This window comes from Humulus lupulus, chromosome 9 (assembly GCF_963169125.1).
Source record: "Humulus lupulus chromosome 9, drHumLupu1.1, whole genome shotgun sequence".
In the NCBI taxonomy this organism is placed as follows: Eukaryota; Viridiplantae; Streptophyta; class Magnoliopsida; order Rosales; family Cannabaceae; genus Humulus; species Humulus lupulus.
This window is the reverse complement of record NC_084801.1, coordinates 59,723,369-59,740,790: the sequence shown is the minus strand read 5'-3', so window position 1 is coordinate 59,740,790 and position 17,422 is coordinate 59,723,369. Positions and strand designations below refer to the sequence as shown.

General features: G+C 39.7%; 1 non-coding gene across 1 annotated transcript; it reads right to left on the bottom strand.

Annotated features, from left to right (window-relative positions):
• Positions 1-566: 566 nt before the first annotated feature.
• LOC133802712 (small nucleolar RNA R71) lies at positions 567-673 on the bottom strand. Its single transcript, XR_009877457.1, has one exon. It is a non-coding gene; the product is annotated as a small nucleolar RNA R71 (small nucleolar RNA).
• Positions 674-17,422: the final 16,749 nt, after the last annotated feature.

The window sequence follows — 17,422 nt, the reverse complement described above, 5'->3', positions numbered from 1 at the left end:
TACATTATTACACACTTGCACTTATAATACTTACAAATTAAAAAATATTTATGCCACGAAACAGAGACACACTAGGGAGATTTGTGAGACAACAAGTTGAAACTTTAGAAAACTATCCTAGTTCGTCGTTTTCTTCCATTCGTTCAAACACTCCCGATTCACCGAGACTTCCCGAACCACCCACGATGGCTCATCAAGATGAAGTTCAACCAAGAACGCTATAGGAATATTTACTTCCTACGTGTACAGCCACACCTTCGTGCATAATGTATCCCAACAATATGCCAAATTTCAATTTCAAACCCGGCATGATTAACCTCTGACCAACCTTCCATGGGTTGGAAAATGAGAGTCCGTACGTGCATATTCGAGAATTTGAAGTGGTGGTGGCTACATTCAACAATCGAGCTGATGTCACCAACATTGTGAGATTGAAATTCTTTCCTTTCTCACTCAAAGACAAAGCAAAAAGTTGGTTGTATTCCTTAAGGCCTAGATCTATCGGAACATGGGACGAAATGACAAAAGCATTCTTTGTCAAATATTTCCCGCCCCATAAGACTAGCAGCCTTAAGAGGCAAATCTCTACCTTCATCCAGAAAGACCATGAAACTTTCCATTAGGTCTGGGAGAGGTTTAGAGATTTGATAAATCAATGCCCACATCATGGATACGAAAGCTGGCGTCTGATCAGCTATTTCTATGACGGTCTCACAACCGGACAAAGACAATTCGTACAAATGATGTGCAATGGAGAATTCCTTCAAAATGATCCTGATGAAGCTTTCGAGTACCTCGAAGATCTTGCTGAAAAATCCTACACATGGAATGGACCGAGTCCTATGGACAAGCCACGATCAACTGGAATCTACCAATTAAGGGAAGATGACAACGTCAAAAGCCAAATTGAATCATTGAGACAACAATTCGAGGCTTTCAAATCTCAAGAAGGTAGAGGAATCCACATGGCTACAAAGGTAGAGACACGAGATCCATGCTTCCTCTATGGAGGGACGGAACATCAACCACAAGAGTGCCCAACTCTTAGTGAGTTAAGAGGAGGAAATGAGGAACACTGCAATGCTTTAGGGGATTACTAGAAGCCTTATAACCCTTTCTCAAACACTTACAATCCTGGTTGGCGCAACCATCCAAATTTCAGCTAGAAGGATTCGAACCAAGCATCTGGAAGCCAATGGAGGCTTGAGCAGCAACAACCACCAAAATCATACAACGCTCCTCAAAATAACATGCTGTAACGACTCGAATTTGCTAATAAGGCTTAAGGGCCTTGATTAGCGTGCCAGGAGGGCATGATGGGATTTATGTGTGACTTTGATGAGTTAAATGCATGATTATGATTTAAAGCATGTTATATGACTATTTGACCAATTGAGATGCATGACTATGTGTGTTAGTATGCATGTAGGCCCTGATTGTGTTAGAAGGGCATAATTGTAATTTTGGCCATGTTGGGCATAACTGTTATGTGATGTGGGTGCCTCTGTGATTTGTGACTCGAGACGATCCCGGAGAGCAGGTTAGCAGAAAAGTCATGGCGGGAATTTATACCCACCTCAGGGCGAGCCTGGGGTATAAATAGGAATTTGTTGAGTTTATTGGCATTTATTTTGATATCAAGGAATATTATTTGGTGATTTATCAGGTATTGGGAAGCAAGCGGGAAAATATCAGAGACACTTGAGGATTAGCGGGAATTGGGTAAAATGACTAAAATGGCCCTACTTGGACAAAAGGGTTTAGAATTAATAGGGAGGGCATTTTGGTAATTTGGTTTTTTAGAGATAGATTAAATAAGGCTTTACACTTAGTGGGATTTATAGAGAAAGTGTGTTGGCTGTGGAGAGAAAGAAAGAAAAAGGAAAGAAAGAAAAGAGAGAAAACAGAGGGGTTTTTCCAAAGGATCGGTTTGTGCATTCTTGCACCATTTCTCTCCATTTTTCTTGGGGCAAAGCTCAGTGGAGAGCTAGGATAGGCTGACCATCAAGGATCTTAAAGTTAGGCTTGAAGATTTGGCAAGGATTAGCAAGAACACATCAACTTTTGAGGTAACTTTTTAGAGTTTTTAGTTTTTAAGGGTTTGGCTGGTTTGAGCTATGTTTTGAGCTGAGATGATGGGAATTTTAGGGAATTTCTGGGCAAGCTTTGAGGAAGAGCAAGCTATGGAGGTCTAGGAAATGAATCAAGGTCGAAATGTCATCAACGGTATGAATTCAAAGCCTTTAACTTTGTGTTTGACTGAATTTCTGGGTTTAGGGTTCATCTATGGTGAATCTTGAGATTTGGGATGCATGAGCTTAGGTTTTGAGATTTGGGGATGCTTGGGATGAGTGGAGAGTGTTTATAAGCTTGATTTTAAGTTTGGTAAAGATTTGGGGAAGTTTGGGTTGAGAATGGTTGAAGGAAAATCGCAGAAACGATTTTTGGGTGTGGTCTGGCTGCAACTAGCGCTACAGCGCTAGTTAGTGGGCGTTGTAGCGCTAGGCCCTGTTTCTGGGGGGTGAGGTTCTGCTTGTAGCGCTACAGCACCCTCTTTAGAGCGCTGTAGTGCTGCACTGTTCACAGAAAGGGATTTTTGGGCTTTTGTTGAGGGATTTTGACCTAGGGTTCGGGGCTCGATTCCATCACTTTGTTTTGGGGATCTAGTACTTCCTGGGGGCTCGGGATTGGTCTCGAGGCTAGGTTTTCGGACTTGGGGTTTGGTGTTGACTTTGACCTATGGCTGTGTTTAGGTGTGCGCTAAGGCTCGAGTGGGATCGTGCTCAAGGAGTCAAGTGTTGAAAGCTATCAAATTGACAGGTAAGAAAACTATAGCACCCATAGGACAGGGCATGGGCCCATAGTGTGATTGCAGGGCACGGCCCCATATTGCATTACATGTTAGGGTGCAGACTTGATTGAATTGATATATGTTCAAATGTTATTTGAGATAGACTATCTGTGATTATAGTTGAATGATATGACGAGGAGCCTAGAACGGCAATGGAGCCGAGAACGGCGAAAGGCCGATAACGGCAGTGGGGCCGGAAGTACCACATAGCACGTGAAGTGCTTATAGTCAGGGTGGGACCCCATGGATACAGGTGATATCCTTACGGTGAGGACCGAGACCCCAGGCTTTGGTAAGGCTTCTAGGGCGGCATGGCCGGGTTGCTTAAGTCAAATGGTTGACCTGTTTATCTGTGGACTATCTGATATGATTAACTGTATAATTTGCATATGTTATGAACTGCATGAGTTTTCTTGCTGGGCTTCGGCTCACGGGTGCTCTGTGTTGCAGGTGAGGGCATAGATTGAGTCAACCAGCCATGAGTACTGAGAGCGTGAAGCGACGCGTACATGTTCGGCCTGCCCGATTGCTTTGGTTGGGGGTTTATTCGAGAAATGGCTGTAATAATCTATGATTTTATAACTAATCAACTGTAAACTTATTTTAAGTTGTAAATGGTTTTCAAACCTTTTTTTGGGATCCCAAATGTTTAATACTAGAAGTTTTCAATGAAACAACGCATTTTCAAAGATTACAGCCTTAATTTTTGCTTAGTCACACTTTTGTTTTAAAAACCTCGGTTAGCGAGTTCATTGCACCTTTTTTGTTTTAAAACTCACTTAGTAATGACTCTAAGGAAGTAGGGCATTACACATGCAGTCAAGTAATTCTCTTGAGAATACTTTGCAAATGCTTGCGCAAACTCAGATAGCCTCAACTCAAGAGCTCAAAGCTTGTTTCACACAAATGGTAGAGGAAATGAAGGACATGAAAATCCAAATGACAAAGCTAAACACTACTTTGGCAATTCAAGAGCATGGGAGACTTCCCGCTCAACCTCTAATCCATCAAAAAGGGCAACACATGGCACAAACCTCCTCCTCTGCAGATACAAATTTCAAAGAGGTTAATGCCATCACTACTCGAAGTGGTCAAAGTACGGTTTCACCGTTAACTAAGACAACGAGTACGTCAATGCCCGCTCCAGATGATGATGGGCCAATAAGCATTCCAGTAAAGGCACCCTTTCCTCAAGCTTTGAAATCCACTGGAAAGGTACTGGAAAATCAAGGTGAAATCCTAGACCTTTTAACACAAGTGAAGATCAACTTGCCATTGTTGCATGTGATCAAACAAGTGCCGGCTTATGCCAAGGTTATCAAGCATTTATGCACCGTTAAAAGAAAGCACCATGTCAAGAAAACTGCATTCTTGGCAGAACAAGCTAGCGCGGTAATTGACTGCAAAACACCGCCTAAGTACAAAGATCCTGGTTGTCCCACCATCTCATGCCAAATAGGGAAACAGGAATTTGGTGAAGCACTTCTAGACTTAGGAGCAAGTGTAAATCTTATGCCATATTCAATATACTTGCAATTAGGTCTAGGAGAACTCAAGCCCACATCTGTGGTGCTACAATTGGCTGATCAATCAGTTAAGAAACCTCGGGGAATAGTAGAAGACGTTTTGATTCAAATTGAAAAATTCTATTACCCTGTTGATTTTCTCATCTTGGACACTCAATCTGAAGTGAGTATAGAGTCCAAAATTCCCATCATTCTTGGTAGACCTTTCCTCGCAACAACTAATGCACTCATTAACTGTAGGAATGGTCTCATGAAAATCTCTTTCGGGAACATGACTCTAGAAGTGAATGTTTTCCACATCGGAAAACAACCACCTGATAACGATGAGTGTTTCCAATCCTATCTGATCGATACACTTATTTCGGAAGAGGTCGAATCGAAATACACATCTAATCATTTTAATCACCTCTTCCAAATTTCATAAAGTTCTGAGTTCGATGAGTCTGTAATCAACCCTGAAATCATCAAACACTCACAGGCTAGAAGAACCATGTTTTGGAATCCAATCTTTGACGAACTCCCTCAAGATCGAGAAACACCAAAACCATCCATTGAACAAGCTCCTAAACAAAAGTTAGCCCAACTTCCTGACGGTCTTAAGCATGTTTTCCTAGGAGCTGACAACACTTTTCCTGTCATAATATCCTCCAAGATCACTGCCACACAAGAGCGCCAACTCATCAATGTGTTGCAAGAACAAAGAGATGCATTAGGATGGACGATAGCTGACATCAAAGGTATTAGTCCATTAATTTGCTCCCATCACATTCAATTGGAAGACGGGGCTATACCACGTTGTGACCCTCAAAGAAGATTGAACCCAACGATGAAGGAAGTAGTAAAGACTGAAGTCTTAAAAACTTCTTGATTCTGGCATAATCTATCCTGTTGCTGACAGTAAATGGGTCAGCCCAACTCAGGTTGTTCCCAAGAAATCTGGGGTAACAGTGGTACAAAATGAAAAAGGGGAACTTGTTCCCACCAAGGTCACAACTGGGTGGCGCATGTGCATTGATTATTGAAAATTAAATGCAGCCACCCGCAAAGACCATTTTCCACTTCCATTCATCGATCAAATATTGGAACGTGTGGTAGGTCATCTTTTCTATAGTTTTCTCGATGGTTATTCAGGGTATTACCAAATCGAGATTGCCTTAGAAGATCAGGATAAGACCACATTCACTTGTCCTTTTGGTACTTTTGCCTTTCGGCGTATGCCATTTGGCCTGTGCAATGCTCCAGCCACTTTCCAGCGATGCATGATGAGCATATTTAGTGATATGATCGAGAAATGTATGGAAGTATTCATGGATGCTTTGACAGTCTTTGGAGATTCCTTTGAATCAAGCCTTCTCAATTTAGAGTCTGTGCTTAAACGTTGCAAAGAGAAAGGCTTGGTACTCAACTGGGAAAAGTGTCATTTCATGGTGCCATCAGGCATAGTCTTGGGGCATGTCGTGTCGGAACGAGGAATTAAGGTGGATCAATCAAAGATTGAACTCATATCAAAGCTGCCCACCCCCAAGATTGTTAAAGACATTCGGTCTTTTCTTGGGCATGCAGGATTTTATAGGAGGTTCATACAAAATTTTTCGACAATTGCTCGCCCTTTGTGAAACCTCCTAGTAAAAGATGTTGTGTTCAGTTTGACACCTGAGTGTGAGGAATCTTTCTGAACGCTCGTTGCAAAACTTACTTCCGCCCCTATCATTCAGCCACCAGATTGGAACTTATCGTTCGAAATCATGTGTGATGCTAGCAATTATGCTATAGGGACTGTCTTAGGTCAAAGAAGGGAAGGGAAGCCCTTCGTTGTCTATTACGCAAGTAGAACCCTTAACAGTGCTCAAATGAACTATTCTACCATTGAAAAAGAGTTACTTGCTGTAGTATTCGCACTTGACAAGTTTCGTTCCTACCTGATTGGTTCACCTATCACAGTCTTCACGGACCATTCTGCCTTAAAATACCTCCTTTCCAAAAAGGATGCTAAGGCGCGTTTAATTAGGTGGATCCTTCTGTTACAGGAATTTGATCTGACCATTAAAGACAAGAAAGGAGTTGAAAACGTGGTTGCGGACCACTTATCTCGTCTTGAATTTTCTGATTCCGCTGATGGCCCAGCCATTCGAGATGACTTCCCTGATGAACATCTCTTCGCAGTCACTAAGTTGCCATGGTACGCTCATATCGTCAATTACTTAGTGGCTGGCGAACTTCCAACTGCATGGAGTGCACAAGATAAAAATAACTTTTTGGTCGAGGTTCCTCACTTCTATTGGGACGACCCATATCTTTTCAAGTATTGCCCCGACCAAATTATGAGACGTTGCATCCCAGATGATGAAATTTTTAGTGTCCTGAACTTTTGTCATAATGAAGCTTCTAGTGGTCATTTTTCTATGAAAAAGACTGCTGCAAAAATCCTACAGTGTGGTCTTTATTGGCCCACTTTGTTCAAAGACACTAACAATTTCTGCTGATCATGTGAAAGGTGTCAGAAATTAGGTGCCCTGTCCCGACGACATATGATGCCATTAAACCCAATTCTTGTAATATAAATATTCGATTGTTGGGGGATAGACTTTATGAGACCATTTCCACCCTCTTCTGGCTACCTTTACATTCTTCTCGCCATAGACTATGTCTCAAAATGGGTGGAAGCTGTGCCTTGTCAAAATAATGATAACACAACTGTTGTGAAATTCTTAAAGGAAAATGTGTTATCTAGGTTTGGCACACCTCGCGCTATCATAAGTGATCAAGGCACCCATTTTTGCAACTATTCTTTTGAGACCTTAATGCAAAATATGGTGTAATTCATAAGGTTTCATTGCCTTATCACCCACAGACAAATGGCCAAGCTGAGTTAGCCAACCGAGAAATTAAGCAAATTTTAGAAAAGACGGTTAATCCTGATCGCAAAGATTGGTCCTCACGACTTCTCGATGCTCTATGGGCATACCGCACTGCTTACAAAACTCAACTTGGTATGTCTCCTTATAGGCTAGTCTATGGTAAAGCCTGCCACCTTCCTGTTGAGCTGGAACACAAAGCTTATTGGGAAGTTAAAAGCCTAAATTTTGATCTCAAGGCTGCAGGACTCAATCGTAAGCTTCAGTTGTCAGAAATTGAAGAGTTAAGGCGATGCTTATGACAACTCTAGGATCTATAAGGCTAAAATGAAAGTGGCTCATGACAGGCAGATCCTAAGAAAAGAATTTGAGCCAAACCAACGAGTGCATCTTTATGACTCTCGTCTGCATATCCACCCTGGCAAGCTGAGATCAAGGTGGACTGGCCCATATGTTGTGAAATTTGTCTTTCCCAACGGTGCTGTTGAGGTCATAGACCCAACTGATGGGAGAGAATTCAAAGTAAATGCCCAACGACTGAAACACTACGTAGAGAGGGTGACCCAGCCTGAAGAAGTCACTCTCGTGGAACCGGTTTACCAAGTCTGAGTAGAGTTCCAAATTGTTTGTACATAGGTTTGTTTTCTGTTTATTTCGCTTTTGTCATTTTATTTTATTTGTTATCATTTTGTGTTTTCAGTTTTTCATGTTTTAGAGAATCAATATTCGCTCTATCACTCGACGCTCGCTATCCAGGTGTTCTCTTTCCCTACTCTTTTACATTTATTATCCTTTGAGACATTGAGGACACTGTCAGATTTTGGTTGGGGGTGGTGAGCATATTCATGCACGTTCATGTTGATTTTTGTCATATTAATATTTTCACGGTCAAATTTTTTCAAAAATTACTTATTTATTTTTTGCAAAATGTTACTTTTGAGTCAATTTTTGTTATCTGTATTACTAAGAGTTTCTCTAGAGTTACCTAATGCACATGCCAAACATTGTGGTAAGATGGTTGTTAGCACATATTTTCTTAGAAATTTTCCATGTTTAAGTAATTCATTCTTTTGTGTGAGAAGTGAGACTTGAGAAAACAACTTTTAAATTTTTATTGATTCTTAGAAATGGTTATAATTATTTGGACAAGGTATTGCGGTATGAATGGATGATGTTTTAGGGATAATATTTTCTATAGACAAATCTTATTAGAGAGCCTTTTATTATGTTGTTCATGAAAAAGAAAATGAAAAAAAAAGAAGAAAAAAAAAGAGATAGACACAAGAGCAATATTTCTATCATTTTCAATTATGTTGTCTCTTGTGTCCAAAAAAAAAAGTGTGTTTATTAATTTCATGTTTTATTTTATGGCTCTTAGAATAAATGTAAAGATTTTCTACTCAACTTAAAATCCCGAAAAACTGGTTTTGTGGTACTCTTTATGGTGGTTGTCCAAATGGTTTATTTCCTATCTTCGTTTCAATAATTATTTAAGAGTTTGTCCTAAATATATACCCATTTGATGAGTGCTTACTTCTTTTCCAACTCCATGAGTGAAACCCTTAAACTTTAAATATTTTCAATTACATGAGAGGTTAATGGTGTTGAGACTTTTACTTGGCATAATTTCAAAAGCTTTATGTGCTATGGTTTGCGGTAAGAAGGTTCAAGATTGGTGCACACACTCACAACTCTAGATTTATTCAAAGTAATCTTGATAACTCTTGTTGACTTGTTACTAACATTTTGTGTTAATACTTAAGTTATTTTTATAATTTTTGACCGGAAATATATCATGTTGACATTTATCATTTCGCTTGAATTGCTAGAGACTAGCAATAAGCTGGTTGGGGGTTGTGATTAGTGCTCAAAAATATCATTTTATTAATCTTAAAGTGTAAAATTAATTAAGTTTTAATTAATATTTTCATGGATTTATTGTCATATATTTTATATTTGAAAATATTAATTTTAATTTAATTTGTGTTTAATTTTCAAGAAATAAAATATATTTTTGACACAAAGAAAAAGAAAGGAGAAAAAAAAGAATTAAAATTGAATAAATTATGAAGAAAATGGCATTTTTGAAGATAAAATGGCCCAAAACTAGGCCAAAAATGGAGCCCAAACCAAAGCAGCCAGCCGCCAGCCGCCACTGACTCCGTTTGCCACCTGACGCTGCCACAGCTGATGCCTACTGACACGCCTACTATGTTCCCCACGTTCCCGACCACGACTGATGCTCCTGACACACGTGAGTGAAAACAATGCCTATTTTAGGCTAAATTTTCTTGTGGAAAGGCTAGAGTGGAGTTCATGTTTAATATTATATTTTTAATATATTGATTTTTTATTTTGTTCTTCATTTCTATATATTTGTTACAATTAAATTTATTTTCTCCTAATTTTTATTCTAAATTTATTATTATCTTTTACATAAGTCTAGTCATGCTCTTTTTAAGTAATTTAGGTTTTTAATTTAATTTAGAATATTTGTTATATTATATGCTTTTTACTACATTCTGCCATTGGTATTTTTTCGCTCTAAAGTATATAATATGATAGATTTTTAAAATTAGAAGTTTGTATAATTTAATTAAAGAACATATTTTAAGGTGAGCTTTATTATATATATTTTCCAACTATAATTAATGGTGTAGAATTATAGTTGAGTATAATGAATCAATTTTATTAAAATATATATATGTTTGCATGAATGAAACTTATGCCTTCCATACTTTCTTTCTGATTCTAATTCCTCGATTTTATTCATTTAATGTTTATATTCTTTTTCAAATTTACATTTTTCCAAAGTTTATTATTTTTAATTTACTAATCTTTCTTTTAATTTTGTATTTTACCTCTCTGTGGATACGACATAGCCTGATCACTACTGCGACCGCTTAGGAGTTTATTGGGCGATATCAGAGGCCTTCACCTAGACTTCGTTAAGGTAGACCTCCACCTCTCATGGTTCCCTGAGTCGCTTTGAACGTCTCGGCATTTCTCCTTGCCAGAAGTAATGGTAGAACAATAGCTTGGTACTTAGATTCTCACAGACGGCGCCAAACTGTTGACGGTGAGAACTCGTCAACTAAGTTAAGTTAGAAAAAGTGCAAAGTAAAGATTATCAAAAGAAAAGCTTTGGAAATCTCAATATAAACTCCAAGAACAATTGCAGAAGAACAATGGTGAAATCAGTTTGTATTCACTATGGTGCACTTACTACAGTAAATTTTCCAACCCCCTGCCATGTGGAATCAGGGTTCATTTTATAGTAGGCTCTAATGGCCCTGGATACATGGTGGTCCAGGGGACCAATTCGTACACAGGTGCACTGTCAGGAGAGTGTTTTCAGAGGTAGTGGTGCTGGCTCTAGTACATTGCCAGGCACCATGAGGATGTCCCCACTACTCGACGGTACGGATGTCAGAGGAGTGGTGCAGGTGGTAGTGGTGTCGACTCTGACATCTGGTTGGGAGCATGCAAGCCATGTCCTCTCTCCTAGTGCTCCAACTACTTGTCTAACATGAGTGCTATGGCCAGGCGTACGGGGTCTTAAAAGCCGTACCCTGCACAAGATTATACTAGCATGACCTTTCTGAATCATACTTGGTCTTTCCCTTTCAGATGGTGGGGGTGTCTCTCACGAGCCCCTGATGCAGCTTGTGCGTGGGCGAGGCGCTGGCTTGGCAAGCCCTTGGCGCGGCGGGTGCGCGGGCGAGGCGAGGGCGTGGTGTCGGCCTCGCGAGATGCTCCTGCGTCTGATATTCCTGCGCGCGCGGGGCCTCGCTGGGGCGTATGCGGCTGTGGCGCGCGAGGGGCCTCGCTGGGGGCATGTGGCCGTGGCACGCGAGGGGCCTTGCTGGGGGCATGTGGCTGTGGCGCGCACGTGAGGGGCCTCGCTGGGGGCACGTGGCCGTGGCGCGCGAGGGGCCTCGCTGGGGGCATGGGCCTCGCGAGATGCACATGCGCCTAGAGACAGTGCGCGGCAGGTGCAAGGCTGGGGCCTCGCGAGCCGCCTCGCTGGTACGCGCCGAGGGGTGGTGCAAGGCTAGGGTCTCGCGAGACGCACAGGCGCCGAGAGTAGGCAGTTGCAAGATGACGGTGTCCCGAGTGTCCGGCGGCTCAGACATGTATTTAGGCCTTTATGGGACCTTAGCATGTGCCTTGGACCTCTTACAAGCATGGAATATTGAGCATCCACATAAATATATACAAAAATTCTCAAAATATTTAGAATACTTTAAATAATTTTTCCACCTTTATCTCTTTAAATAACATATTTAATAGCAAATAATTCAAGAAAATTATCAAACATGATCAAAGCTGAAATCTAAAAATACAGAACCATTCTAAATCATACAAAGATCATTCAAACAGAAACTTATATTTTTGTGAATAATAAAAATATTTTCCATAATTAAACTCTATTTAATCTTCAATAAATCATAGTAATTAAAGGAAATATCCAAAAATTCCCAAAATTCATCATTCATCATAAAAAATTAAATAGATTCGAAAACAAAATAATATTGAGAAGAAAACCTTCAGAAATACCCAGATCGGGCTCGTCGGATATATTGCCGAAATCTTCTTCTTCTCCGTCATTGGCGAGATACTAACTCAGCTTTTCCCTTGTTTTTGACACTCCAACCCGGTTGGAATTTGTTCCCAAAGATCCCAACACATAAAACAACTCTTGAAGCTCAATAAAATAGACCCATGATGGCCAGATCGTGGTTGTCTTCCCCGTCGTCGGTGTACTGCAAAAAATGGTTGTCAAAATACAAATTTTTTTTTTATAGATTTTTTATTCATTTCACATCTAAAACACTTATGAGGGTCCCTCTAAGCTTTCTTAACACTTCAAACAACCCCTAAACCTCTCATGTTCCCTTAGATCTGAAATCATTCGAGAACACCCACTTTAATGGTGTAAAATGGTGATTTTTTGAAAATTAACATTATAACTATTTTGGTTACATCCAATACCCTTATTAGATCATAGGAAAGACATTCCAACCATTCAAAACCACCCAAAAATTCCCTAGATCTCTTAAACCCGAAATCTTTCTTTTTCTCTCTCTTGAAAATTCAAGAACGTCTCTTTCTACCACTAGTGCGACTCTCCCATTCATCCCACAATTTTGAACTGTTGAGAGGCCCTCTAAATCGTGTTTAAACAAAAAGAAACAAGCCTTAACCACTTAGTTTTTGTTGACCGATTCTAAGCTTATGGTTAAGGAATTTCTTTTATTTATTTTTAAATTAAATAAAAGAAATGGTGATCTTATTATAACTGATTTAAATTTCAAATTTAATCATTTAATTGAATTTTAAATCATATTCTAATGTCCTCTAAATGCCCCTCAACCAAATTCAAAATAGGGACATTATGGTCATTTCATAATTACATGCAATTACCAAGGTCTCGTAGCTCAACACATGCGATGTGTCAGACACATATTTTCGAAGTTGTGACACCTGAAATACGTTGTGCACCCTGGACAATGATGGCGGTAAAGCTACCCTGTAAGCCACATTTCCCACTCTATCCAAAATCTCAAATGGTCCGACATATTTGGGACTTAGCTTTCCCTTCTTGCCAAACCTCTTCACCGAGATTCCTTTCCTTGTAGTCACATGCAGAAATCCATGATCACCAACTTCAATCTCAACATGCCTGTGCTTTAGGTCCACATAATACTTCTGTCTGCTATGAGTTGTGACCATTCTATCCCTGATTTTTTGAATAGCCTCATTATTGTATTGCACTGTATTTGGCCCAAGTTATTTTCTCTCTCCCAATTCATCCCAGTGAAGTAGGGAGCTACACTTTTTTCCATACAACATATCATAAGGTGCTACCCCAATGGTAGACTGATAATTATTGTTATAGGGAAACTTAATTAGTGACAGGTATCTACTCCATGATCCTTGAAAATCTATAACATGTTCAACATATCCTCCAAAATCTGATTCGTTCTCTCGATCTGTCCATCTGTCTCTAGATGATAAGAGGTACTAAACTTCAACCAAGTTCTCATCTCTCTCTGCAAACATTCCCAAAATGATGACGTAAACCGAACATCTTGATCACATACAATAAAGTACGGTGTTCCGTGCAACTGTACTATCTCGTTCATATAAAGTTCCGCAAATTGGTCTGTGGAAAGGTTCATGCGAATTGGTTCTGCAATTGGGAAGATTGTGTATACCTATTCACTATTACCCAAATTGCATTGTGTTGTTTTGTGGTCTTAGGTAACCTTGTCCCAAAATCCATAGATATCTCTTCCCATTTCCACTCCGAAATTTTCAATTGTTGTAGCAATCCTGGCTGTCTTTGATGTTCTGCCTTGACCTGTTGACAAGTTAGGCATTTCGTCACATAATCCACTACATCTTTCTTCATTTCAGACCACCAATATAATTCCTTCAAATCATGTACATTTTAGTGGTCCTGGGGTGAACTGAATATGGTGTAGTATGGGCTTTCACCAAATGCTCCTTTTTAAGTTCCTCGTTATCAGACACACAAATACGTCCCTTGTATTTTATTAGCTCGGTGTCTAATATAGTGTAGTCATTGGCATTCCCATTCTGGATTTCTTGCTTTTGTTCACTTAACCTCTTGTCTGTCATCTACCCTTCCTTGATTCTTTTGAACAAGGTAGATTGCAGTGTAGCCTTAGCAAGTTTCCCTGTGATTAGTTCTATTCCTGCTCGTTCCATATTTTATATAATCTTCCTAGATATTCCTTGTAAAGCAAAAACCATTCACAGACCTCTGTGACTATTAGCATCAGCTACTGCGTTTGCCTTACCGAGGTAATACATTATCTCGCAGTTATAATATTTGACTAATTCTAACCACCTTCTTTGCCTCATGTTCAACTCCATCAGCGTGAAGAAATACTTTAGGCTCTTGTGGTCGATAAAGATTTCACATTTCCCCCCATAGAGGTAATGACGCAAAATCTTCAATGCAATCACCACCATAACTAATTCTAGGTCGTGTGTCGGATACCTATATTCATAATCATTCAATTTCCTTGAAGCATATGCAATCACTTTACCAGACTGCATCAGTACACAACCTAACACTTGCTTTGATGCATCACGGTACACCACAAATTGTCATCCATCTGATGTTAAGCTCAGTACTGGTGCCGATATGAGTCAACTCTTCAGTTCCTGGAAGCTTTGCTCACACTTGTCTGACCAGGTGAACTTTAAATTCTTTCTCATTAGTTCCATCAACGGTGTAGCTATCTTCAAGAACCCTTCCACAAATCTCCTGTTATAACCTACTAATCTCAGAAAAATTTTGACCTCAGAGGCATTCTTCAATCATGTACACTCCTTCAATGCGTCAAACTTATTAGGATCCACATTGATTCCCCACTTAGTGACCATATGTTCCAAAAATGTAACCTCAGAAAAAAAAACTCACACTTCTTATACTTCGCATACAACTGATCTTCTCTCAATCGTTGCAGGGTCAATTGTAGGTGCTCCTCATGTTCCTCCTCTGTCTTAGAATTCACCAGTATATTATCTTTGAACATGATGAGAAAACTGTAATGCCTTGGTTAGCCAAGAACATTACACTGTGTGTTTTAAATCGTGCTTAACTTGCTAAACGAGACATTAGGCCATAAATGTGCATCTAAATGTAATTACTGGTCTAGGGTTAAAAATTTTGGTTAAAAGAAATGGATGTTTCATTAAAAACATTAAACGATACATGGGATTCCATAATAATGTTCACAAAGGTGTTTATAGTTCTAAAATAGTCATTACAACTCAAAAGTTACAACTCGCTGACCTAAGCAGAAAAAATAGGGTTTAACCCTAGTTCCTCTGAGAAACCTTAGCCGTGGTGGTCAAGCGGCCACATATGTACACATTGCCACCTAAGCTCTCCAACTCATGCTTGGCCCATCTTTCCTTTCCCTTTACGTGCACCACATAGCACCCAAGAGCCAAGGCCCATCAAGAAAATTTAATACAAGTGCATGAACATTATATATAGATTCAAATGTATATCTAGCATGCCCAGCAGTAATAACCTACTCATGCATGCATACAAATACAAATAACTGATTATAGAATCATTTTGGGGTCGCAGCCTTAATCAGATGACCACAGAGTTAGCCTGGGCCCTCTGCCCTAAACAGATGACCATAGAGTCAACCTGGGGCCCCTTGCCCTAGTTCTGAGTAACTAGCCATAGAGCTAGCCAAGCACTTTAGTTTTCCACGACCATTGGGTCGAATGAGCGTGTAATGCTCTCCTAATTAGATCTAATCATATCGAACAGCGCTCGACGCGCTATTTCCGCCCTTGACTCATAAGTCAATACTTTACGACCAGCGCTATTGTCGTCCTTGTCTGATAAGTCAATGCTTTTCTCAAATATATAATGGAAACAACCATTCATCATATAACAATATACATATATAGAGCACTCAACATGCTTAATCAATAATCACAGGCATAATAATAATCATAATCATATGCATTTATAGAGGCCAATGCCCAATCAAAACTATAATAAACATTCGGGTTAATCTCTAATCATGTCTGTCACATAATGGGTTAAGTTTTCTTACCTCAAGTCTGAGTATAATGTAAAATAAGAATGACCCTTGATCATGATCCTGATCCCGAGCCCCTAGCGATAACCTAGTCACAACCAAGTATAGAATCCCATCAATAATGAGTAAATAAAGGATTCTAGATCGAGTCCTAGCCTCCGAGACATTGAATCCTACAAAACTGAGTAGTAGGATCGACTCCGAGCCCTTAGGTTTGAGTTCCCACACACAAAACCTCCATAAGGCCAACTTTCATCTTAAGCACCGCGGCCCCACGCTTCTGAGTCACAGTCTACCTCCAGATAGAGGCCCCTGCCCTTTCTGCCTGCGCCTCGTGCCGCAACGCGCCTACCAGGCATCGCGATCCTAATGCCCTACAACCAAGTTCCTCCTCTTCGTCAAGCTTGGGCCGCGACTCGACTTGAATCCCAGCAATAAAACTTCGTTTTCCCCATTTCAAAACCTTCCATAAACCTATCCAAACATATCCAAATCTCAAAAACAAAGTTCCCAATCATCTAAATGGCCCAAAATCATCAAAACCCAAGCTTCAAATAACGCAAAAACTCATCAAAACATAGAATCCAAAGTCAAAACCTAAGAAACTTTAGGAAACAAAAACTCAAAAATCCAAAGTGTAAATTACCTCTGATTATGTCGTTTCTCACTAAATCCTCCAATAAATAAGCTCCTAATCTTTCCTAGAATTGCTATGACTTGATCCTTGCTTGAATCCGAGTCCTAAAACTCGAGTTTTCTTCAAAAATGCGACGAACGTTAAAAAGGAATAACAGGAGGGAGAGGAAAAGTATTTTGAATTTATATCTATTTCTGTCCGGTTACTTCAAGCTTAAGTAACCTCCAGTAAATCCCAATGCCCGGGGTCCCAAAAAATGACCTCGAGGGTAAAATAGTCAAAATTCCCAGAATTTCCTCATGATCTCACTAACTTTAAATATATCATCAAATAATCATTCCCATTACCCAATAACCTGGTAATGTGATAAATAACCAATATACCCCTTGACTCACATCGAGTCAAATATTGATCCCATTGGGACTTTCCCACTAACTTTCTCCCTAGGATCGCCTCGTGCTGAGTAACCCAAATATATCCATATAATAATGTGGTCCCACACAAATATCACATGTATGCCAAATATACCCATAACGGGCCGAATTACAAAAATTTTCCTTCTAATAAGAAACAGACCCACATGTTTAATTAATACACCTAAACATGCATATCAAGTCACATCATAATATAACTCACATTATCATATAATTACACGCATATAAAACACATAAACATGTAATTTCCATAATTTTCCATCATGGTCCCCTAATCAAGGGCCTAAGCCTTATTAGGTAATTTGGGATGTTACAACTATCCCCTCCTTATAGAAATTTCGTCCTAGAAATTTTACCTGAACAACTCGGGATATTGACTCTGCATATCTGACTCCAGCTCCCAAGTCGCTTCCACGACCTTGCTGTTCCTCCATAACACCTTAACAAAAGGTATAGTTTTATTTCTCAGGACATTGTCCTTCCTGTCTAGTATCTAGACTGGCTGTTCCTCAT